Source organism: Oncorhynchus masou, chromosome 28 (assembly GCF_036934945.1).
Source record: "Oncorhynchus masou masou isolate Uvic2021 chromosome 28, UVic_Omas_1.1, whole genome shotgun sequence".
Lineage (NCBI taxonomy): Eukaryota > Metazoa > Chordata > Actinopteri > Salmoniformes > Salmonidae > Oncorhynchus > Oncorhynchus masou.
In genome coordinates, this window is record NC_088239.1 from 68,235,915 (window position 1) to 68,260,094 (window position 24,180).

Sequence of the window (24,180 nt, forward strand, 5' to 3'; positions counted from 1 at the left end):
GCTTTCCCAGTGGTTCATTTTCAGATCATGTGAATGGAGGTGCTTTCCCACTGGTTCATTTTCAGATCATGTGAATGGAGATGCTTTCCCAGTGGTTCATTTTCAGATCATGTGAATGGAGGTGCTTTCCCACTGGTTCATTTTCAGATCATGTGAATGGAGATGCTTTCCCAGTGGTTCATTTTCAGATCATGTGAATGGAGGTGCTTTCCCAGTGGTTCATTTTCAGATCATGTGAATGGAGGTGCTTTCCCACTGGTTCATTTTCAGATCATGTGAATGGAGGTGCTTTCCCACTGGTTCATTTTCAGATCATGTGAATGGAGGTGCTTTCCCACTGGTTCATTTTCAGATCATGTGAATGGAGATGCTTTCCCACTGGTTCATTTTCAGATCATGTGAATGGAGATGCTTTCCCACTGGTTCATTTTCAGATCATGTGAATGGAGATGCTTTCCCACTGGTTCATTTTCAGATCATGTGAATGGAGGTGAATGGAAATGAATGGAAATAAATATAGTAGCAGCTGGGATCCTATTTTTATTAGCAACCATCTAAACTTTGCCTTCACACAGGACTGCATATACAGTTGAAGTCGGAAGTTTGCATACACTAAGGTTGGAGTCATTAAAACTCCACCTACTCCACGCGTTTCTTGTTAACAAACTATAGTTTTGGCAAGTCGGTAAGGACATCTACTTTGTATATGACACAAGTAATTTTTCCAACAATTGTTTACAGACAGATTATTTCACTTATAATTCACTGTATCACAATTCCAGTGGGTCAGAAGTTTACATACACTAAGTTGACTGTGCCTTTAAATGGCTTGGAATATTTCAGAAAATGATGTCATGGCTTTAGAAGCTTCTGATAGGCTAATTGATATCATTTGAATCAATTGGAGGTGTACCTGTGGATGTATTTCAAGGCCTACCTTCAAACTCAGTGCCTCTTTGCTTGACATCATGGGAAAATCAAAAGAAATCAGCCAAGACCTCAGAAAATAAATTGTAGAACTCCACAAGTTCATCCTTGGAAGCAATTTCCAAACGCCTGAAGGTACCACGTTCATCTGTACAAACAATAGTACGCAAGTATAAACACCATGGGACCACGCAGCCATCATACCGCTCAGGAAGCTAGACACGTTCTGTCTTCTAGAGATGAAGGTACTTTGGTGCGAAAAGTGACACTCAATCCCAGAACAACAGCAAAGGACCTTGTGAAGATGCTGGGGAAACGGGTACAAAAGTATCTACATCCACAGTAAAATGAGTCCTATATCGACATAACCTGAAAGGCCGCTCAGCAAGGAAGAAGCCACTGCTCCAAAACCACCATTAAAAAGCCAGACTACGGTTTGCAACTGCATATGTGGACAAAGATTGTACTTTTTGGAGATATGTCCTCTGGTCGGATGACACAAATATAGAACTGTTTGGCCATAATGACCATCGTTTGATCGCAAATGGGTCTTCCAAATGGACATTGGCTTAAGGACAACAAAGTCTAGGTATTGGAGTGGCCATCGCAAAGCACTGACCTAAATCCCATAAAAAAATTTGTGGGCAGAACTGAAAACGCGTCTGCATTCAAGGAGGCCTAAAACCTGACTCAGTTACACCAGTTCTGTCAGGAGGAACGGGCCAAAATTCACCCAAATTATTGTGGGAAGCTTGTGGAAGGCTATGTTTGACTCAAGTTAAACAATTTAGAGACAATGCTACCAAATACTAAATGAGTGTATGTAAACTTCTGACCTACTGGGAATGTGATGAATGCAATAAAAGCTGAAATAAATAATTCTCTTTACTATTATTCTGACATTTCACATTTTTCCAATAAAGTGGTGATCCTAAATGACCTAATACAGGGAATTTTTACTAGGATTAAATGTCAGGAATTGTGAAAAACTGAGTTTAAATGTATTTTAAATGTAAACTTCCGACTTCAACTGTAAGAACAGATTTCTCTCCACACATCAACCACTGTTTGAGGAGCATGCAGCCCTATTACTAGGTTATTCAAAATCAAATACAAATTCACTATAATTGTAGGTTAACCCTGTAAGCCGCCCTGCAAAATCAATGAACCAACAGCATCGCATAGGCCTATATGTTCTCTCCCAGACTCATGGATAGAAATGTTGGAGCATAAGGTAACCAGTCCATCCAGTATGCATAATAATACAGTCCACACTCAATGACGATTACTATAGTTTGTTTCATTTTGGAGTAGAACAATTATGTACAAAGTCATATTAAATCTATGTTTATTTTTTATTGTTTTTCTGCAATGTGTAATATGTGGTAGGCTATGTATAACGGCACAATAATATATTTTAATTCAGGGTGTGTTTTCGGGCTTGGGCTCATATATAGGCCTATGCTTATGCATAAACTGTAATATGTGAATAGGTGTTTTGAATGAATCATCACCTTAGGAGCCGCTATCTGTTTAGTTGTGTTTGGCTTTGACACAGCATCCACAATGACCATGTTTTACACTCAGTTTCAACCTGATGTTGAACTGTTTCAAATTGATTGATCACAGTGATGTGAGTTTTAAAAACACATGTTGTTTTGATGACAAGTGTTTGATGTGACTTTGATGGCATTTCCATTGATGTGAGAGTGGATAGAGGGACAATAGAGCACTGCCTGTAGAATGTGCCTTCATCATGACAGCGATAATGACCTCCTACTGACAAGGATTCCAGAACGCCAGCCTAAATCAACCAGTGACCTCACAGCACGGCTGTGGCTGGAGAGGTGCTAGGCTGGAGAGGCTGATGACTGCCCCCTACATACTACTACATACACTCTCTGATTTTCATTGCATTTGTATTGATGTCAGAGGGACAATAGAGCTTTGAGTATCAGGCCTTTAGTAGCTGATGGAGGGACAATAGAGCCCTGAGTAAAAAGGCCATTAAGACCTGATGGAGGGACAATAGAGCCCTAAGTATCAGGCCATGAGTGACCAGATGGTCTGTTAGGTACTACCAACACATGTCCAGAGTACCTAAGTGGAGATTACTGTGACTCAACGGTCAAGTGGAATTTGCCTGCCATAATAGTCACCACAACAACCCTAGTTCCAAGCATCATGGAGTTTGTACTCAAACTTTTTCAAATGTTTTATTCTGTGATTATAGTGACTAGGCTGCTTGTTTTATACTCAGTGTGTGTCTGTTTGTCTTTTGATAGGTCTTTGTGTGTGTGCGTGCGCCTTTCCATTTCTGTGTGTGTGTTTGTGTGTGTGTGTGCATTCCAGCCAGCCTGCATGTCTGACTGCATGTCTACCCCATGCCTCTGGATGTCCTTGCTCCTTCCCCCAGGTGTGTGGACCTCTAACCCCCCGCAGAGTGCCCCCAGGCTGGGAAATGGGAAAGAATAGCCCTCTGAGTTCCCTCCCTCCCTCCCTCCCTCCCTCCCTCCCTCCCTCCCTCCCTCCCTCCCTCCCTCCCTCCCTCCCTCCCTCCCTCCCTCCCTCCCTCCCTCCCTCCCTCCCTCCCTCCCTCCTCTCTCTCTCTCTCTCTCTCTCTCTCTCTCTCTCTCTCTCTCTCTCTCTCTCTCTCTCTCTCTCTCTCTCTCTCTCTCTCTCTCTCTCTCTCTCTCTCTCTCTCTCTCTCTCTCTCTCTCTCTCTCTCTCTCTCTCTCTCTCTCTCTCTCTCTCTCTCTCTCTCTCTCTCTCTCTCTCCGTCTGGCTAAAGCACTGTGGATCCGATCTGCTTCATCAGCTCTCAGTAAATCAATTGACATGAGAGAGATGGGCTATGACAGGCTAATTACACAAAGAGGGAAGGATGGAGGGATTGGGGAGGGAGGGAAGTGAGAGGGATGGGGGAGAGAGGCAGGAAAGAAGGGAGAGAGGTAGAGGGGTGATTGACGGGAGGGAAGTAGAATGGAGGGGGGAGTGTAGAACATTAACTGATGTTCTCTCGCTCTCTTCGTTCCTCCATTGGTCTGCTTTTCCCCTGATCTGAGCTGCTTCTCTCTCTTTCCCCCCCCCCCCCCCCTCTCTCTCTCTCTCTCTCTCTCTCTCTCGCTCTCTCTCTTCAGACCAACACATTAATTCACATCAAAGTGAATACCTCTTTCACTTCATAGAAAATATGTTCTCATTAGTAATAACAGCCCTCCCTCATACCCCCCCTCTCTGTTGACATCTTTCGTTTCATTTTAAAATGGCCATGACCCTGTATATAGCTTCCTTTCTTAGAACATGCAAGTTAAGCATGTCACTGTGTATGTGACAAATAAAACATTGTAGTCTATTTACCAAAACATGAACAATGGTACTCTCTCCTTTCAACTCTTCATCTCAAATCCATTTTCTTTGCTTTCTTCTCTCCTTCACTCTCTCTCTCTCTAATATCCACTTCTCCCCATGTTCACACCCTCTCTCCCGTGCTCATTCTGCCACTGTATGTGTTAGGTTGTGAAAATGACTGACGGCTCTTCCTCTCATTCTCCCATTTTCTAACTTGGCTGTGGGTTAGCGAGATCTCACTATCTCTACATTGGTAAACAAACACACATGTGCACACACTCATATACATACACTCTTGTGAACACATACAGTGCCTTGCACCCCTTGGTGCTTTTCCTATTTTGTTGCATTAAAACATGTACTTTAAATAGATTTTTATTTGGATTTCATGTAACGGACATACACAAAATAGTCCAAATTAGTGAAATGAAATGAAAAAAATGACTTGTTTAAAAAAATAACAACAACGGAAAAGTTGTGTGTGCATATGTATTCAACCCCTTTGCAATGAAGCCCCTTCATAAGATCTAGTGCAACCTTCAGCAGTCACATAATTAGTCACATAAAGTCCACCTGTGTGCAACCTAAGTGTCACATGATCTCAGTATATAAACACCTGTTCTGAAAGGCCCCAGGGTCTGCAACACCACTAAGCAAGGGGAACCACCAAGCAAGCTGCACCATGAAGACCAAGGAGCTCTCCAAACAGGACAGGGACAAAGTTGTGGAGAAGTACAGATCAGGGTTGAGCTCTAAAAAAATATATGAAACTTTGAACATCCCACGTAGCACCATTATATTCCTTATTAAAAAATGGAAAGAATATGGCTTCACAACAAACCTGCCAAGAGAGGGCCGCCCACCAAAACTCACAGACCAGGCAAGGAGGGCATTAATCAGAGAGGCAACAAAGAGACCAAAGATAACCCTGAAGGAGCTGTAATGCTCCACAGCTGAGATTGGAGTATTTGTCCATAGGACCACTTTAAGCCGTACAGTCCTCAGAGCTGGGCTTTACGGAAGAGTGGACAGAATAAAGCCATTGCAACTTCTTAAGGTATAGGGGGCAGCATTTTCACTTTTGGATAAATAGCATGCCCAATTTCAACTTCCTGCTTCTCATGACAAGAATATAAGATATGCATATCATTAGTAGATCTGGATAGAAAACACTCTGAAGTTTCTAAAACTGTTTGAATCATGTCTGTGAGTATAACAGAACTTATGTAGCAGGCAAAACCCAGAGGACTAACCTTTCAGAATCTTTTTTTAGGTCTCTGTCTGTTCAGTGAGTTCTCATTAGGAAACGATATTTCTTAGGAACTTGTTTTCAGTTCCTACCACTTCCACTGGATGTCACTAGTCTTTGGAATTTAGTTGAGGTTATTCATTTGTGTAATGAAGAAGTGCGGTCATCTAGGAACTGCGTAACACTGTTGAGAGTTGCACAAGACTTGAAAAGTAGCTTGGTTTGTTGTCTTCCTGTATTGAACACAGATAGACCCGTCTTCAATTTGATCGATTATTAATGTAAAAAAAATACCTAAAGTTGTATTACAAAAGTATTTTGAAATGTTTTGGCAAAGTTTACAGGCAACTTTTGAAATATTTTGTAGTGACGTTGCGCAATTTGTTTTTTTTCTTGATCAAACGCGGCAAATAAATTGACATTTTGGATACATGGACGGAATTAATCGAACAAAAGGACCAATTGTGATGTTTATGGGACATATCGGAGTGCCAACAAAAGAAGCTCGTCAAAGGTAGGGCATGTTTTATATTTTATTTCTGCGTATTGTGTAGCGCCTGCAGGGTGGAAATATGCTACCCTCTTTGTTTACTGTTGTGCTATCATCAGATAATAGCTTCTTCTTTCGCCGAAAAGCCTTTTTAAAATCTGACATGTTGGCTGGATTCACAACGAGTGTAGCTTTAATTTAGTATCTTACATATGTGTGATTTAATGAAAGTTACATTTTTATATCATTTTATTTGAATTTGCCGCACTGCATTTTCCCTGGCTTTTGGCCAAGTGGGATGCAAGCGTCCCCTATACCATAAGAAGTTAAAGGAAAAAAATAAGCAAACACATTTGGTGTTCGCCAAAACGCATATAGGAGACTCCCCAAACATATGGAAGAAAGTAGATGTGTCAGATGAGACTAAATTGTAGCTTTTTGGCCATCAAAGAAAATGCTATGTCTGGTGCAAACCCAACAGCTCTCATCACCCCGAGAATCCCATCTCCACTGTGAAGCATGGTGGTGACAGCATCATGCTGTGGGGATGTTTTTCATCGGCAGGGACTGGGAAACTGGTCAGAATTGAAGTAATGATGGATGGCGCTAAATACAGGGATATTCTTGAAGGAAACCTGTTTCAGTCTTCCGGAGATTTGAGACTAGGACACAGGTTCACCTTCCAGCAGGACAATGACCCTAAGCATACTGCTAAAGCAACACTCGCGTGGCTTAAGGGAAAACATTTAAATGTCTTGGAATGGCCTAGTCAAAGCCCAGACCTCAATCCAATTGAGAATATGTGGTATGACTTAAAGATTGCTGTACACCAGCGTAACCCATCCAATTTGAAGGAGCTGAAGTAGTTTTGCCTTAAAGAACGGGTAAAAATCCAAGTGGCTAGATGTGCCAAGCTTATAGAGACATACCCCAAGAGACTTGGAGCTGTAATTGCTGAAAAAGGTGGCTCTACAAAGTATTGACTTTGGCAGGGTGAATAGTTATGCACGCTCAAGTTTTCCATTATTTTTGTCTTATTTCTTGTTTGTTTCACAATAAAAAATATTTTTCATCTTTAAAGTGGTAGGCATATTGTGTAAATCAAATGATACACCCCCCAAAAAATCAATTTTAATTCCAGGTTATAACGCAACAAAATAGGAAAAATGCAAAGGGGGTTGAATACTTTCGCAAGCCATTGTACATGCACACGCATGCATGCATGTACACACACACGCATGTACACATGCAACTGTCAACAATTAGTTAAGCATGTCACTGTACACTGTACATTTCTTTAATGAGTCGGACGCAAAGGAATTACTTCAGACACCCGACAGGGCCCAAAACCCTGTGACATACAACATCGGCAAGATAGAACAGCTGTCTCTGGTAAGACAAGGGGTGACGTATACAGTCTCAAGGTTTTGCCCATCTGAGGAACAGTATCTCATGATAAGCTGTAGACCACACTATTTTCCAAAAGAGTTTTCATCTATATTTTTTTGTAGCTGTCTGTATACCACCACAAACTGATGTTGGCACTAAGACAGCACTTAATGAGCTATATAAGGCCATAAGCAAACAGGAAAATGCTGATCCAGAGGCGACGCTCCTGGTGGCCGGGGACTTAATGCAGGGAAAATTACCAGCATGTTAAATGTGCAATCAGAGGGAAAAAAACCTCAAGACCGCCTTTACTCCACACAGAGACGAGTACAAAGCTCTCCCTCGCCCTCCATTTGGCAAATCTGACCATAATTCTATCCTCCTGATTCCTGCTTACAAGCAAAAACTAAATCAGTAAGCACCAGTGACTCAGTCAATAAAGTGGAAAGATGACGCAGATGCTTAGGACTGTTTTGTTAGCACATACTGGAATATGTTCTGGGATTCATCCAATGGCATTGAGGAGTACAACACCTCAATCACCGGCTTCATCAATAAGTGGATTGACGACGTTGTCCCCACAGTGACCGTACGTACATTTCCCAACCAGAAGCCATGGATTACAGGCTACATCCGCACCGAGCTAAGGGAAAGAGCTGCTGCTTTCAAGGAGCAGGACTCTAATACGGAAGCTTATAAGAAATCCCGCTATGCCCTCCGACGAACCATCAAACAGGCAATGCGTCCATATAGGACTAAAATTGGATCGAATGACACCGGCTCCGACACTCGTTGGATATGGCAAGGCTTGCAAACTATTACAGACTACAAAGGGAAGCACAGCCACGAGCTGCTCAGTGACACAAGCCTACCATATGGGCTAAATTACTTCTATGTTCGCTTTGGGGGAAAGCAACACTGATGCATGCATGAGAGCATCAGCTGTTCCGGGCGACTGTGTGATCACGCTCTCCATAGCCGATGTGAGTAACATTCACAGGGCCGCAGGGCCAGAGGGATTACCAGGACTTGTACTCCAAGTATGCGCTGACCAAATGGCACGTGTCTTCACTGACATTTTAAAGCTGTCCCTGACTGAGTCTGTAATACATCTACCAACATGTTTCAAGCAGACCACCATAGTCTCTGTGCCAAAGAACACTAAGGTAACCTGCCTAAATGACTACTGACCTGTAGCACTCACGTCTGTTGCCATGAAGTGTTTTGAAAGGCTGGTCATGGCTCACATCAACACCATCATCCCAGAAGCCCTAGACCCACCCCAATCTGCATACCGCCCCAACAGATCCACAAATGATGAAATCTCTATTGCACTCCACACTGCCCTTCCCCACCTGGACAAAAGGAACACTTATGTGAGAATGCTATTCATTGACTACAGCTCAGTGTTCAACACCATAGTACCCTCAAAGCTCATCACCAAGCTAAGGATCCTGGGACTAATCACCTCCCTCTGCAACTGGATCCTGGACTTCCTGACAGCTGCTCCCAGGTGGTAAGGGTAGGTAACAACACATCTGCCACACTGATCCTCATCACAGGGGCCCCTCAAGGGTGCATGCTCAGTCCCCTCCTCTAATCGCTGTTCACTCATGACTGCATGGCCAGGCACGACTACATCACCATCATTAAGTTAGCCGGAGTTCTAGCACCAGACCCATTGACCGCTCTGTTTGGTACAGTTGATGGGAATAACCACGAAGGGAAAGCTGTCTCTCTTTGTACTCTATTAGCCAAAAGGCTCATATTGCAATTTTGGAAACTGGAGACTGTACCTACCTTTGAAATGTGGTTACGGGATTTAGGGAATGTAATACATATGGAAAAGATTCGATACAGTACCTCCAATAGAAGTCCAATGTTTTACAAAATATGGCAGCCGATACTGGATAAATGGTCTAGTCCCGCTTCATAACTGGGTTGACGATCTGCTGCTACTCTGTGCTGTACTCCACTCAATATTTATTTTTGGCTTAACTACACTGCTTGTAATGACTATATGCTGTCTTCTTATACATGTACCACCTAATAGGATTTTGTTTTATTTTGTGTATGTGTGAGTTAAGTTTTGTTTTGTTCTCTAAATTGGCCATCCCATTCAACAGTACAATGAATGTCATTGTTAGTATTGCTGTCTTTTCTATTTGATTTTTTATTGTAAAATAATAAACATATTATAAAAAATGTAAAAAGTTTGCCAATGACACAACAGTGGTAGGCCTAATCACCAACAACGATGATAGCCTATAGGGAGGAGGTCAGAGACCTGGCCGTGTGGTGCCAGAATAACAACCTCTCCCTCAACATGATCAAGACAAAGGAGATGATTGTGGACAACAGGAAAAGGAGGACCAAACACACCCCCATTCTCATCGACAGGGCTGTAGTGGAGCAGGTTGAGAGCTTCAAGTCCCTTGATGTACACATCACCAACAAACTATCATGGTCCAAGCACACCAAGACAGTCGTGAAGAGAGCATGACAAAGCCTATTCCCCTCAGGATACTGGAAAGATTTGGCACTGGTCCTCAGATCCTCAAAAGGTTCTACAGCTGCACCAACGAGAGCTTCTTGACTGGTTGCATCACTGCCTGGTATGGCAACTGCTCAGCTTCCTACCGCAAGGTACTACAGAGTGTAGTGCGTATGGCCCAGTACATCATTAGGGCCAAGCTTCCTGACACCCAGGACCTCAGTACCTCTGTAACAGGCTGTGTCAGAGGAAGGCCCTAAAAATTGTCATAGACTCCAGTCACCCTAGTCATAGATTGTTCTCTCTGCTACTGCACGGCAAGCGGTACCTGAGCGCCAAGTGGCCAAAAGACTTCTTAACAGCGCTACCCCCAAGCCATAACTCTCCTAAACAGCTAATCAAATGGCTACCCGGACTTTTTGCGTTGCCCCCCTCCCTCATTTATACTGCTGGGACTCTCTGTTTATTATCTATACATAGTCACTTTAACTCCAGCTTCATGAACATATTACCTCAAATCCCTCGACTATCCGGTGCCCCCGCACATTGACTCTGTCCCAGTACCCCCTTGAATAGTCTTGCGACTGTTATTTTACTGCTACTCTTTAATTATTTGTTATTTTATTAAAATGTTTTACTTATCTATTTTTTAATTTCCACTTATTTTTCTTAAAACTGCATTGTTGGTTAAGGGCTTGTGAGTAAGCTTATTCAGCCCATGTTTAAAAATACAATTTGATTTGATTTGAGTTAAGATGTACAGTGTCTCCCCTCTGATTAATGTGTAAGCTACTTTACAGATTCATCACATACATAGATCTGTAGTCGGGCAGCGTCCAGTGTAAACATATATCTGTATTTGGAGATAAACAACACTGAGTGAAACTATGCTGGTGGTGAATGGCAGACGATGTTGATGATAGTCTGGAGGGCAACACAGAAAACAACACTACCAGCTGACCCCTCCCCTCCCTTCCTCTCCTCTCCTCTCCTCTCCTCTCCTCTCCTCTCCTCTCCTCTCCTCTCCTCTCCTCTCCTCTCCTCTCCTCTCCTCTCCTCTCCTCTCCTCTCCTCTCCTCTCCTCTCCTCTCCTCTCCTCTCCTCTCCTCTCCCGTCTTCTCTCCGCTACCTTCTCCTTCCTCAATCCTCCCCTTTCCTCAACCCTCCCCCTAGACAGACTGGGACAGAGAGATTAGGGAACAGACAGATATTGGGGACTACCTCAACCAGTAACGGTAGCAGTTCCAATCATCTCCTCCTCTCCTCCCCTCTCATGTATGAAAGAGATGTCTCTGTGAATGAAATTAGTCGTCACTCTCCTCTCCTTCTTTCCAGCGGTACCCATAGCATTCTCTCTGTTACCCTTCTAGGGGTCAACGGGTCATCATGACAGCAATAATGACCTCATACTGTCAAGAGTTCCAGAACGGCAGCCCAAATCAACCAGTAACCTCACAGCGGTGGCCAGTCATCTGATTTCTGTTAGTGCTGGGCTGGAGAGGCTGACAACTGCCCCCTACATACACCACAGAGCCTCCTCTCTCTCTCTCTCTCTCTCTCTCTCTCTCTCTCTCTCTCTCTCTCTCTCTCTCTCTCTCTCTCTCTCTCTCTCTCTCTCTCTCTCTCTCTCTCTCTCTCTCTCTCTCTCTCTCTCTCTCTCTCTCTCTCTCTCTCTCTCTCTCTCTCTCTCTCTCTCTCTCTCTCTCTCTCTCTCTCTCTCTCTCTCTCTCTCTCTCTCTCTCTCTCTCTCTCTCTCTCTCTCTCTCTCTCTCTCTCTCTCTCTCTCTCTCTCTCTCTCTCTCTCTCTCTCTCTCTCTCTCTCTCTCTCTCTCTCTCTCTCTCTCTCTCTCTCTCTCTCTCTCTCTCTCTCTCTCTCTCTCTCTCTCTCTCTCTCTCTCTCTCTCTCTCTCTCTCTCTCTCTCTCTCTCTCTCTCTCTCTCTCTCTCTCTCTCTCTCTCTCTCTCTCTCTCTCTCTCTCTCTCTGCTTCATGCTATTTCTGTGACAGAGCATCAGCTCTCATTCAAATCCCTAAGAGCTCACATCCCTATCAGACAGCGAGAAGGTGTTGGTTCATGTTACCTATACAGTACAATAGATGAGAGCAAAACAAGAGCATACTCCAGATCAGTGCATGCTCAATAACACTGTACTATACACGACACTGTTCACAGTAGCACCTAGTTCTAAAGCAACTATCAGAGAGACGACCATTAAATTTATCATTTATTTATTATGTGCCTGGATGGTTTATTTGGCAACCTAAAATGATATTTTACCATGCCAGTAAAGTTAATTGAAATTAATTAAATTAAGAGGGAAGACAGCACAGAAAACAGGATGGAGCCTTGAATAAAGCTTGGGATCTCAATATAACCCCTTCTCCCTTTTATGTCTCTAATTTGTTTCTATACACAAATACATACTGATATAGACACATCATTCAAAGGCCATCCCTAACACACACACGCACGCACGCACGCACACACACACACACACACACACAAACACAAACACAAACACACACACACACACACACACACTGTGAGTGACGTGAAAAGCAGCAGAACACAGAACACTCACCAGGCATGGTCAGAATTCCTCAGAACAATTGTACATGGCTGGCAGATTAACAGAGAGAGAGAGAGGGGGAGACTGGTTGTGCCAGAGAGAATAAATAAAGGAAGGACCGGAGGAGGTCTTTCTCAAAGCTCCATTTTCCCTTCCCACTGCCGAGTGCTTGCTCCTTCTGATTGTTTTCTTTGTGGCTCTCTTCTTCCTCTCTGTTTTCCTTGTGGCTCTTTTCCTCCTTCTCTGTTTTCCTTGTGGCTCTCTTCCTCCTTATCTATGTTTTCCTTGGGGCTCTCTTCCTCCTTCTCTCTCTCCCTCTCTTTATGCTACTGCTGCTTCGAGGCGAGGGGCGGAGAATCAGTGACACAATGCTCTCATGCTCTCCCTTCTCTCTCTCTCCACCTTCTCTCCCTTTTCTCTCTCTCCACCTTCTCTCCCTTCTCTCTCTCTCCACCTTCTCTCCCTTCTCTCTCTCTCCACCTTCTCTCCCTTCTCTCTCTCTCCACCTTCTCTCCCTTTTCTCTCTCTCCACCTTCACTCCCTTCTCTCTCTCTCCACCTTCTCTCCCTTCTCTCTCTCTTCACCTTCTCTCTCTTCTCTCTCTCTTCACCTTCTCTCCCTTCTCTCTCTCTCCACCTTCTCTCCCTTCTCTCTCTCCACCTTCTCTCCCTTCACTCTCTCTCCACCTTCTCTCCACCTTCTCTCCCTTCTCTCTCTCTTCACCTTCTCTCCCTTCTCTCTCTCTCTTCACCTTCTCTCCCTTCTCTCTCTCTTCACCTTCTCTCCCTTCTCTCTCTCTCCACCTTCTCTCCCTTCTCTCTCTCTCCACCTTCTCTCCCTTCTCTCTCTCTTCACCTTCTCTCCCTTCTCTCTCTCTTCACCTTCTCTCCCTTCTCTCTCTCTCCACCTTCTCTCCCTTCTCTCTCTCTTCACCTTCTCTCCCTTCTCTCTCTCTGGTTTTCCTTTTTTTTCTTTTGCTCCCTCTCTATCTCCCCTCTCTCTCTTTATCATTATTTTGTCTGTCCTACTTCCAGTGCCCTCTCTGAAATGGGACACAGCCTCTCCTTTCCTCCCTATCTCTCTGTGCCTGTGTGTGTGTGTGTGTAAGTGTGCCCAATGTCCATACACAATGCTCAGAGCAGGGGATCTTACAGGCTTTTCTTTGGAGTCGCGTCACATAACAGCCCGGTCAAAGCAAGTGAAATGGATAAACAACAGGGAAATAAACATTTTATTTTATTTATTTTACCTTTATTTAACTAAGCAAGAACAAATTGAACTGACAAGGTAAAAATCTGTCATTCTGCCTCTGAACAAGTCAGTTAAGAACAAATTCTTATTTTCAATGACAGCCTAGGAACAGTGGCCGTTCCTAGTTAACCCACTGTTCCTAGGCCGTCATTGAACAGTGGCCGTTCCTAGTTAACCCACTGTTCCTAGGCCGTCATTGAAAATAAGAATTTGTTCTTAACTGACTTGTTCAGGGGCAGAACAACAGATTTTTACCTTGTCAGTTCGGGGATTTGATCTTGCAACCTCTCAGTTACTAGTCCAACACTCTAACCACTAGGTTACAATGCCAACCCAATATTGGGGCACCATGATAAAAAATGAACAGTAAATATTACACTCACACAAGTTCCAAAAGAATAAAGACATTTCAAATGTCATATTATGTGATGTGATGATGATGTGCAAATAAATAAACATAAATATGGTTTGTATTGTTGTGGTGTTTGTTCTTCACTGATTGCCCTTTTCTTGTGGCAACAGGTCACAAATCTTCATACTGTGATTGCACACTGTGCTACATCACCCAGTAGATATGGGAATTTATCAAAATTGGATTTGTTTTCTTTTTTTTGTGGGTCTGTGTAATCTGAAGGAAATATGTGTCTCTAATATGGTCATACATTCGGCAGGAGGTTAGGAAGTGCAGCTCAGTTTCCACCTCATTTTGTGGGCAGTGTGCACATAGCCTGTCTTCGCTTGAGAGCCAGGTCTGCCTACGGCAGCCTTTCTCAATAGCAAGGCTATGCTCACTGAGTCTGCACATAGTCAAAGATTTCCTTAAGTTTGTGTCAGTCACAGTGGTCAGGTATTCTGCCACTGTATTCTCTGTTTAGGGTCAAATAGCATTCCAGTTTGCTCAGTTTTATTTTATTTCCAATGTGTCAAGTAATTATCATTTTGTTTTGTCATGATTTTGTTGGGTCTAATTGTGTTGCTGTCCTGGGGCTCTGTGGGGTCTGTTTGTGTTTGTGAACAGAGCCCCAGGACCAGCTTGCTTTGGTGATGGCTTTGTTATGGAAGGTTTGGGAATCACTTCCTTTTAAGTGGTTGTAGAATTGAACGGCTCTTTTCAGAAAAATTTATCCATGCTTTTGTTACTTCTAGGTTAGACTACTGCAATGCTCTACTTTCCGGTCACCCAGATTAAGCCCTAAATAAACTTCAGTTAGTGCTAAATACGGCTGCTAGAATCCTGACTAGATCCAAAATATTTGATCATATTACTCTTACCTATCTCTCTGATTTGGTCCTGCCGTACATACCTACACGTACGCTACAGTCACAAGACGCAGGCCTCCTAATTGTCCCTATAACTTCTAAGCAAACAGCTGGAGGCAGGGCTTTCTCCTATAGAGCTCCATTTTTATGGAATGGTCTGCCTACCCATGTGAGAGACGCAGACTCGGTCTCAACCTTTAAGTCTTTACTGAAGACTCATCTCTTCAGTGGGTTATATTATTGAGTGTAGTCTGGCCCAGGAGTGTCAAGGTGAACGGAAAGGCTCTGGAGCATCGAACCGCCCTTGCTGTCTCTGCCTGTCCGGTTCCCCTCTCTCCACTGGGATTCTCTGCCTCTAACCATTGTACAGGGGCTGAGTCACTGGCTTACTGGTGCTCTTCCATGCCATCCCTAGGAGGGGTGCGTCACTTGAGAGGGTTGAGTCACTGACGTGATCTTCCTGTCTGGGTTGGCGCCCCCATTGGGTTGTGCTGTGGCGGAGATCTTTGTGGGCTATATTCGGCCTTGTCTCAGGATGGTAAGTTGGTGGTTGAAGATATCCCTCTAGTGGTGTTTGGGTTGTGCTATGACAAAGTGGGTGGGGTTATATCCTGCCTGTTTGGCCCTGTCTGGGGGTATCATCGGATGGCCACAGTGTCTCCTGACCCCTCCTGTCCCAGCCTCCAGTATTTATGCTGCAGTAGTTTATGTGTCGGGGGGCTAGGGTCAGTCTGTTATATCTGAAGTACTTCTCCTGTCTTATCCTGTGTCTTGTGCGAATTTAAGTATGCTCTCTCTAATTATTCCTTTCTCTCTTTCTTTCTCTCTCTCGGAGGACCTGAACCCTAGGACCATGCCTCAGGACTACCTGGCATGATGACTCCTTGCTGTCCCCAGTCCACCTGGCCGTGCTGCTGCTCCAGTTTCTGTTCTGCCTGTTCTGTTCTGTTCTGTTCTGCCTGTGGCTATGGAATCCTGACCTGTTCACCGGACGTTCTACCTGTCCCAGACCTGCTGTTTTCAACTCTCTAGAGACAGCAGGAGCAGTAGAGATACTCTCAATGATCGGCTATAAAAAGCCAACTGACATTTACTCCTGAGGTGCTGATTTGCTGCACCCTCGACAACTACTGTGATTATTATTATTTGACCATGCTGGTCATTTATGAACATTTGAACATCTTGGCCGTGTTCTGTTATAATCTCCACCCGGCACAGCCAGAAGAGGACTGGCCACCCCTCATAGCCTGGTTCCTCTCTAGGTTTCTTCCTAGGTTTTGGCCGTTCTAGGGAGTTTTCCTAGCCACCATACTGCTACACCTGCATTGCTTGCTGTTTGGGGTTTTAGACTGGGTTTCTGTACAGGACTTTGAGATATCAGCTGATGTAAGAAGGGCTATATAAATACATTTGCTGTGATTGGATTTCTGGATTTGGATAATTAGGGGGTATTGGCCTAATTCTGCTCTGCATGCATTATTGGTGTTTTACGTGTGACGTGGATTTGGTGTTTGTCCCATTTTTTGAATTCTTGGTGGGTGAGCGGACCCCAGACCACACAACCATAAAGGGCAATGGGTTTTTATAACTGATTCAAGTATTTTTAGCCAGATCCTAATTGGTATGTCGAATTTGATGTTCCTTTTGATGACATAGAAGGCCCTTGCCTTGTCTCTCAGATTGTTCACAGCTTTGTGGAAGTTACTTGTGGCGCTGATGTTTAGGCTGAGGTATGTATCGTTTTTTGTGTGCTCCAAGGCAACAGTGTCTAGATGGAATTTGTATTTGTGGTCCTGGGAACTGGACATTTTTTGGATCACCATTATTTTTGTCTTACTGACAGGGTCCCAGGTCTGGCAGAATCTGTGCAGAAGATCTAGGAGCTGCTGTAGGCCCTCCTTGTTTGGTAACAGAAGCACCAGATCGTCAGTAGACATTTGACCTCAGATTCTAGCAGGGTGAGGTGGGGTGCTGCACACTGTTCTAGTGCACTCGCCAATTGGTTGATATATATGTGGAAGAGGGCTGAAGCTGCATCCCTGGCTCACCCCTCAGCTCTGTGGAAAGAAATGTGGGTGTTTTTTTGCCAATTTTAACCACACGTTTGACTACATGGATTTTATGGTTTCTTCAGTTACATTGAGCTGATATCTGATGTGCTGTTCTTTCTTTTTCCATAGAGTATTTCTGTATTGTTTTAGTGATTACCATAGCGACGGAGTTGACGCAGGTTTTCCGGGTCTCTATATTTTTGGTTGGATAGGTTTCTCAATTTCTTTCTTAAGTTTTTGCTTTCTTCTTTAAACCATTTGTCATTGTTGTTAATTTTCTTAGGTTGTCTGCTTGAAATGTTTTGATTTGATAGGGAAGCTGAGAGTGTCACGCATGCTCCCGCTCCCCCTCCCCTGGGGCTCGAAGTCACCATGCTCCCCAGCATTACACACTCCTGCCACCATCAGTAAACACACCTGCCTCCCCCCCGTCATGCACATCATCGATTATTGGACTCACCTCGACTCAATCCCCTGTTTATTACCTCCCCTATATGTGCCAGTTCCCCAGGTCTGTTCCTCGCTGCTGCATTAATGTTCATATGTCGTTGTTACCCGTGTGCTGACCCTGGTCAGCTACTTCCGGCGCCGACAGAGATGGCCGCCTCGCTTCGCGTTCCTAGGAAACTATGCAGTTTTTTGCATTACTTCTTATTTGTGTTATTTCTTACATTAGTACTCCAGGTCATCTTAGGTTTCTTTACATACAGTCGAGAAGAACTACTGAATATAAGAGCAGCATCAACTCACCATCAGTACGACCAAGAATATGACTTTCGCGAAGTGGATCCTGTGTTCTGCCTTTCACCCAGGACAACGGAATGGATCCCAGCCGGTGAGCCAAAAAAACGACTTCGTAAAAGAGGGAAACGAAGCAGTCTTCTGGTCAGACTCCGGAGACATCGTGCACCACTCCCTAGTATACTTCTCGCCAATGTCCAGTCTCTTGACAACAAGGTTGATGAAATCCGAGCAAGGGTAGCATTCCAGAGGAACATCAGAGACTGTAACGTTCTTTGCTTCACGGAAACATGGCTCACTGGAGAGACGCTATCGGAGTCGGTGCAGCCACCTGGTTTCTCCACGCATCACTCCGACAGAAACAAACATCTTTCTGGTAAGAAGAGGGGCGGGGGCGTATGCCTTATGGCTAACGAGACGTGGTGTGGCCACAACAACATACAGGAACTCAAGTCCTTCTGATCACCTGATTTAGAATTCCTCACAACCAAATGTCAACCGCATTATCTACCAAGGGAATTCTCTTCGATTATAATCACAGCCGTATATATTCCCCCCCAAGCAGACACATCGATGGCTCTGAACAAACTTTATTTGACTCTTTGCAAACTGGAATCCATACATCCTGAGGCTGCATTCATTGCAGCTGGGGATTTTAACAAGGCTAATCTGAAAACAAGACTCCCTAAATTATATCAGCATATCGATTGCGCAACCAGGGCTGGCAAAACCTTGGATCATTGCTATTCTAACCTCCACCACCCATATAAGGCCCTGCCCCACCCTCGTTTCGGAAAAGCTGACCACGGCTCCATTTTGTTGATCCCTGCCTACAGACAGAAACTAAAACAAGAAGCTCCCACGCTGAGGTCTGTCCAAAGCTTGTCCGACCAATCTGATTCCACACTCCAAGACTGCTTCCATCACGTGGACTAGGATATGTTTCGTATTGCGTCAGACAACAACATTGACGAATACGCTGATTCGGTGAGTGAGTTCATTAGAACGCGCGTTGAAGATGTCGTTCACATAGCAACGATTAAAACATTCCCAAACCAGAAACCGTGGATTGATGGCAGCTTTCGCGTAAAACTGAAAGTGCGAACCACTGCTTTAAATCAGGGCAAGGTGACCGGAAACATGGCCGAATACAAACAGTGTAGCTATTCCCTCCGCAAGGCAATCAAACAAGCTAAGTGTCAGTATAGAGACAAAGTAGAATCTCAATTCAACGGCTCAGACACAAGAGGTATGTGGCAGGGTCTACAGTCAATCACGGATTACAAAAAGAAAACCAGCCCCATCACGGACCAGGATGTCTTGCTCCCAGGCAGACTAAATAACTTTTTTGCCCGCTTCGAGTAGTAGTGGAGAGGGTAGTAAGTTTTAAGTTCCTTGGCATACATATCACAGACAAACTGAATTGGTCCACCCACACAGACAGCATCGTGAAGAAGGCGCAGCAGCGCCTCTTCAACCTCAGGAGGCTGAAGAAATTTGGCTTGTCACCAAAAGCACTCACAAACTTCTACAGATGCACAATCGAGAGCATCCTGGCAGGCTGTATCACCGCCTGGTACGGCAACTGCTCCACCCACAACCGTAAGGCTCTCTAGAGGGTAGTGAGGCCTGCACAATGCATCACCGGGGGAAAACTACCTGCCCTCCAGGACATCTACACCACCCAATGTTACAGGAAGGCCATAAAGATCATCAAGGACAACAACCACCCGAGCCACTGCCTCTTCACCCCGCTATCATCCAGAAGGCGAGGTCAGTACAGGTGCATCAAAGCTGGGACAGAGAGACTGAAAAACAGCCTCTATCTCAAGGCCATCAGACTGTTAAACAGCCACCACTAACATTGAGTGGCTGCTGCCAACACACTGACTCAACTCCAGCCACTTTAATAATGGGAATTGATGGGAAATGATGTAAAATATATCACTATCCACTTTAAACAATGCTACCTAATATAATGTTTACATACCCTACATTATTCATCTCAAATGTATACGTATATACTGTACTCTATATCATCTACTGCATCTTTATGTAATACATGTATCACTAGCCACTTTAACTATGCCACTTTGTTTACATACTCATCTCATATGTATATACTCTACTCAATACCATCTACTGTATCTGTCGTTCTGCCCCTGAACGGGCAGTTAACCCACTGTTCCTAGGCCGTCATTGAAAATAAGAAAATAAGAATTTGTTCTTAACTGACTTGCCTAGTTAAATAAAAAAAATAAAAATCTTGCCTATTCCGCTCTGTACCATCACTCATTCACATATATTTATGTACATATTCTTCATCCCCCTACACTTGTGTGTATAAGACAGTAGTTTTTGAATTGTTAGTTAGATTACTTGTTGGTTATTACTGCATTGTTGGAACTAGAAGCACAAGCATTTCACTACACTCGCATTAACATCTGCTAACCATGTGTATGTGACAAATAAAAATTTGATTTGATTTGATTTGGTCCTGTCTTGTTACCTGTCTGTTCCTCGCTGCTGCATTAATGTTCATATGTCGTTGTTACCTGTGTGCTGACTCTGGTCCTGTCTTGTTACGTGTCTGTTTCTCATTATGTCTTCAACTCCCCTTACCTTCTTCTCATCTCCAGCGTCGGTCCTTCCAGAGAGGTCAGATATACTGTTTAGGTTTTCTACTGACAGGTTTACACCATCACTATTACAGTGAAACCTTTTGTCAAGGAAATTGTCTAGAAGGGATTGAATTGGTTGTTGCCTAATTGATTTTTGGTAGATTTCCACACTACTCTCCTTCCATTTATAGCTTTTCTTAATGTTGTTCAGGTCCTTTGGCTTTGATGCCTTATGATTGAGCAAAGCTCTGTTCAAGTAGAGTGTAATTTTGTGATCTGATAGGGGTGTCAGTGGGCTGACTGTGAATGGTCTAAGAGACTCTGGGTTGAGGCCAGTGATAAAGTAGTCTACAGTACTATTGCCAAAAGATGACCCATAGGTGTACCTACCATAGGAGTCCCCTCAAAGCCTACTCTTGACTATGTAGATACCCAGCATTCGACAGAGCTGCAGGAGTTGTGACTTGTTTTGGTTGGTTATGTTGTCATAGTTGTGTCTGGGGGGGCATATGGGGGAGGAAATGTTGTCGCCTCCAGGTAGGTGTTTGTCTACCTGTGTGCTGAGGGTGTCAGGTTCTTGTCCAGTTCGGGCATTAAGGTCACCACACACTATTACATGTCCCTGGGCCTGGAAATTGTCGATCTCCCCATCTAGGATGGTTAAAGATGGGGATTCTATTGGGGGGATAAAGGTAGCACATATGAGGACATTTATCTCTGTTGAGATAATTTCCTTATTAATTTATAGCCAGATATGAAATGTTCCTGTTTTGACTCATTTAATAGAGTGGGTTAGGTCTGCTCTATATCAAATTATCACACCCCCTGATTCTCTTCCCTGTTTCACACCTGGTAGAATGGTGGAAAGGACTACCAGCTCTCTGTAACCTAGAGGGCCAACAGTGGGTCCGTCTCCTTTATACCATGTTTCTTGTAGGATGACAATGTCTGTATTTCCAATTTCTTTGATTAAGTCTGGGTTCCTGCTCTTTATGTCAAAGGCAGATGACCTCAGACTTTATATATTCCAGGATGAGATAGTAAAAGCTTTGTGTTGTCTAGTGTTGTTTTTGTGTGGTTTAGGCCTCTCTCGCTCTACCTCTCTTGTTCTCTCTCTCTCTCTTTTGCTCTCTTGTTCTCTCTCTCTCTCTTGTTCTCTCTCTCTCTCTTGTTCTCTCTCTCTTGTTCTCTCTCTCTCTCTTGTTCTCTCTCTCTCTCTCTTGTTCTCTCTTGTTCTCTCTCTCTCTCTCTCTCTCTCTCTCTCTCTCAGCGTGATTAACTGTAACCCACCTTTTCCCTCTCTCCGTGTGCAGCGAGAGGTGTGTGTGTGGGTGGTGCAGCCTGGATCTGCTCCTTTGTGCCTCCAATGTGTGTTTTTGTTTGTTGGTATTTTACTAGGATCCCCATTAGCTGTTGCGAAAGCAGCACCTTGTCTTCCTGGGGTCCACATGAAACATGACATAATACAGAACATTAATAGGCAAGAACAGTTCAAGGACAGAACTACATACATTTAAAAAAGGCCCACGTAGCCTACCTATTAATACATACACACAAACTATCTAGTTCAAATAGGGGAGAGGCATTGTGCTGTGAGGTGTTGCTTTATCTGTTTTTTGAAACCAGGTTTGCTGTTCATATGCACATTATGAGATGGAAGGAAGTTCTATGCAATAATGGCTTTATGTAATACTGTACGCTTTTTTGAATTTGTTCTGGATTTGGGGACTGTGAAAAGACCCCTGGTGGCATGTCTGGTTTCTTATAAAATAAGAAGTGAAGCAGTCAGTCTCTCTTCCTCTTAGCCAAGAGAGACTGACATGCATCGTATTTATATTAGTCCTCTGTTTTCAACAAAGAGCAAGATGTGCCGCTCTGTTCTGGGCCAGCTGCAGTTTAACTAGGTCTTTCCATGCAGCACTCGACCACACAACTGGACAATAAGATAAGACAAAACTAAAGCTTGCAGAGCATCTTGTAATTACAGACAGACCTCTCCCCATCTTTACAATCATTGCATCTATATATTTTGACCATGACAGTTTACAATCTAAGATAACACCAAGTAATTTAGTCTCCTCAACTTGTTCAACAGCCACACCATTCATTACCAGGTTCAACTGAGGTCTAGGACTTAGGGAATGAATGTACCAAATACAATGCTCTTAGTTTTAGAGATGTTCAGGACCAGTATATTACAGGCCACACATTACAAAACTATTTGTGAAGGATTTCAGTGACTTCATTAGCTGTGGTTGCTGATGCATATACAGTGCCTTGCAAAAGTGTTCACCCCCCTTGGCGTTTTTCTTATTTTGTTACATTACAACCTGTAATTGACATTTATTTTTATTAGGATTTCATGTAATGGACATATACAAAATAGTCCAAATTGGTGAAGTGAAATGAGAAAAAATACTTGTTTAAAAAAAATTAAAAACCGAAAAGTGGTGCGTGCATATGTATTCACGTCCTTTGCTATGAAGCCCCTAAATAAGATCTGGTGCAACCAATTACCTTCAGAAGTCAGATAATTAGCTCAATAAAGTCCACCTGAGTGCAATCTAAGTGTCACATGATCTCAGTATACAGTTGAAGTCGGAAGTTTACATGCACTTAGGTTGGAGTCATTAAAACTCATTTTTCAACCACTTCACAATGTCTTGTTAACAAACTATAGTTTTGGCAAGTCGGTAAGGACATGTACTTCGTGCAGGATACAAGTCATTTTCCCAGCAATTGTTTACAGACATATTATTTCACTTATAATTCACTGTATCACAATTCCAGTGGTTCAGAAGTTTACATACACTAAGTTGACTGTGCCTTAAAACAGCTTCGAAAATTCCAGAATATTATGTCATGGCTTTAGAAGCTTCTGATAGGCTAATTGACATCATTTGAGTCAATGGAGGTGTACCTGTGGATGTATTTCAAGGCCTACCTACAAACTCAGTGCCTCTTTGCTTGACATCATGGGAAAATCAAAAGAAATCAGCCAAGAAATCAGCAAAAAATTGGAGACCTCCACAATGGTTCATCCTTGGGAGCAATTTCCAAATGCCTGAAAGTACCACGTTCATCTGTACCAACAATACTATGCAAGGATAAACATCATGGGACCACTCAGCCATCATACCGCTCAGGAAGGAGATGTGTTCTGTCTCCTAGAGATGAACGTACTATGGTGCGAAAAGTGCAAATCAATCCGAGAACAACAGCAAAGGACCTTGGGAAGATGCTGGAGGAAACAGGTACAAAAGTATCTATATCCACAGTTAAACGAGTCCTATATCGACATAACCTGAAAGGCAGCACAGCAAGGAAGAAGACACTGCTCCAAAACCGCCATAAAAAAGCCAGACTACGGTTTACAACTGCACATGGGTACAAAGATCATACTTTTTGGAGAAATGTCCTCTGGTCTGATGAAACAAAAATATAACTGTTTGGCCATAATGACCATCGTTATGTTTGGAGGAAAAGGGGGAGGCTTGCAAGCCGAAGAACACCATCCAACCGTGAAGCCCGGCCCAGCATCATGTTGTGGGGGTGGTCTGCAGCAGGAGGGACTGGTGCACTTCTACTATTATTCTGACATTTTGCATTCTTAAAATAAAGTGGTGATCCTAACGGACCTCAGACAGGGAATTTTTACTAGGATTAAAGGTCAACAATTGTGAAAAACCGAGTTTAAATGTATTTGGCTAAGGTGTATGTAAACGTCCGACTTCAACTGTATATACACCTGTTCTGAAAGGCCCCAGTGTCTGCAACACCACTAAGC

General features: G+C 43.6%; 1 protein-coding gene across 7 annotated transcripts in view; it reads right to left on the minus strand.

Annotated features, from left to right (window-relative positions):
• LOC135518151 (disabled homolog 2-interacting protein-like) overlaps window positions 1–24,180 on the minus strand; it is a 286,136-nt gene that overhangs the window by 127,685 nt on the left and 134,271 nt on the right. The window contains exon 1 of one of the 7 annotated variants that reach the window (XM_064943078.1): window positions 12,482–13,781. The exons of the other annotated variants lie outside the window; for them this stretch is intronic. The gene's annotated coding sequence lies outside the window, so the exon portion shown is untranslated. Of the gene's footprint in view, window positions 1–12,481; window positions 13,782–24,180 lie in introns of those variants that run through there. 7 annotated transcript variants of the gene reach the window in all.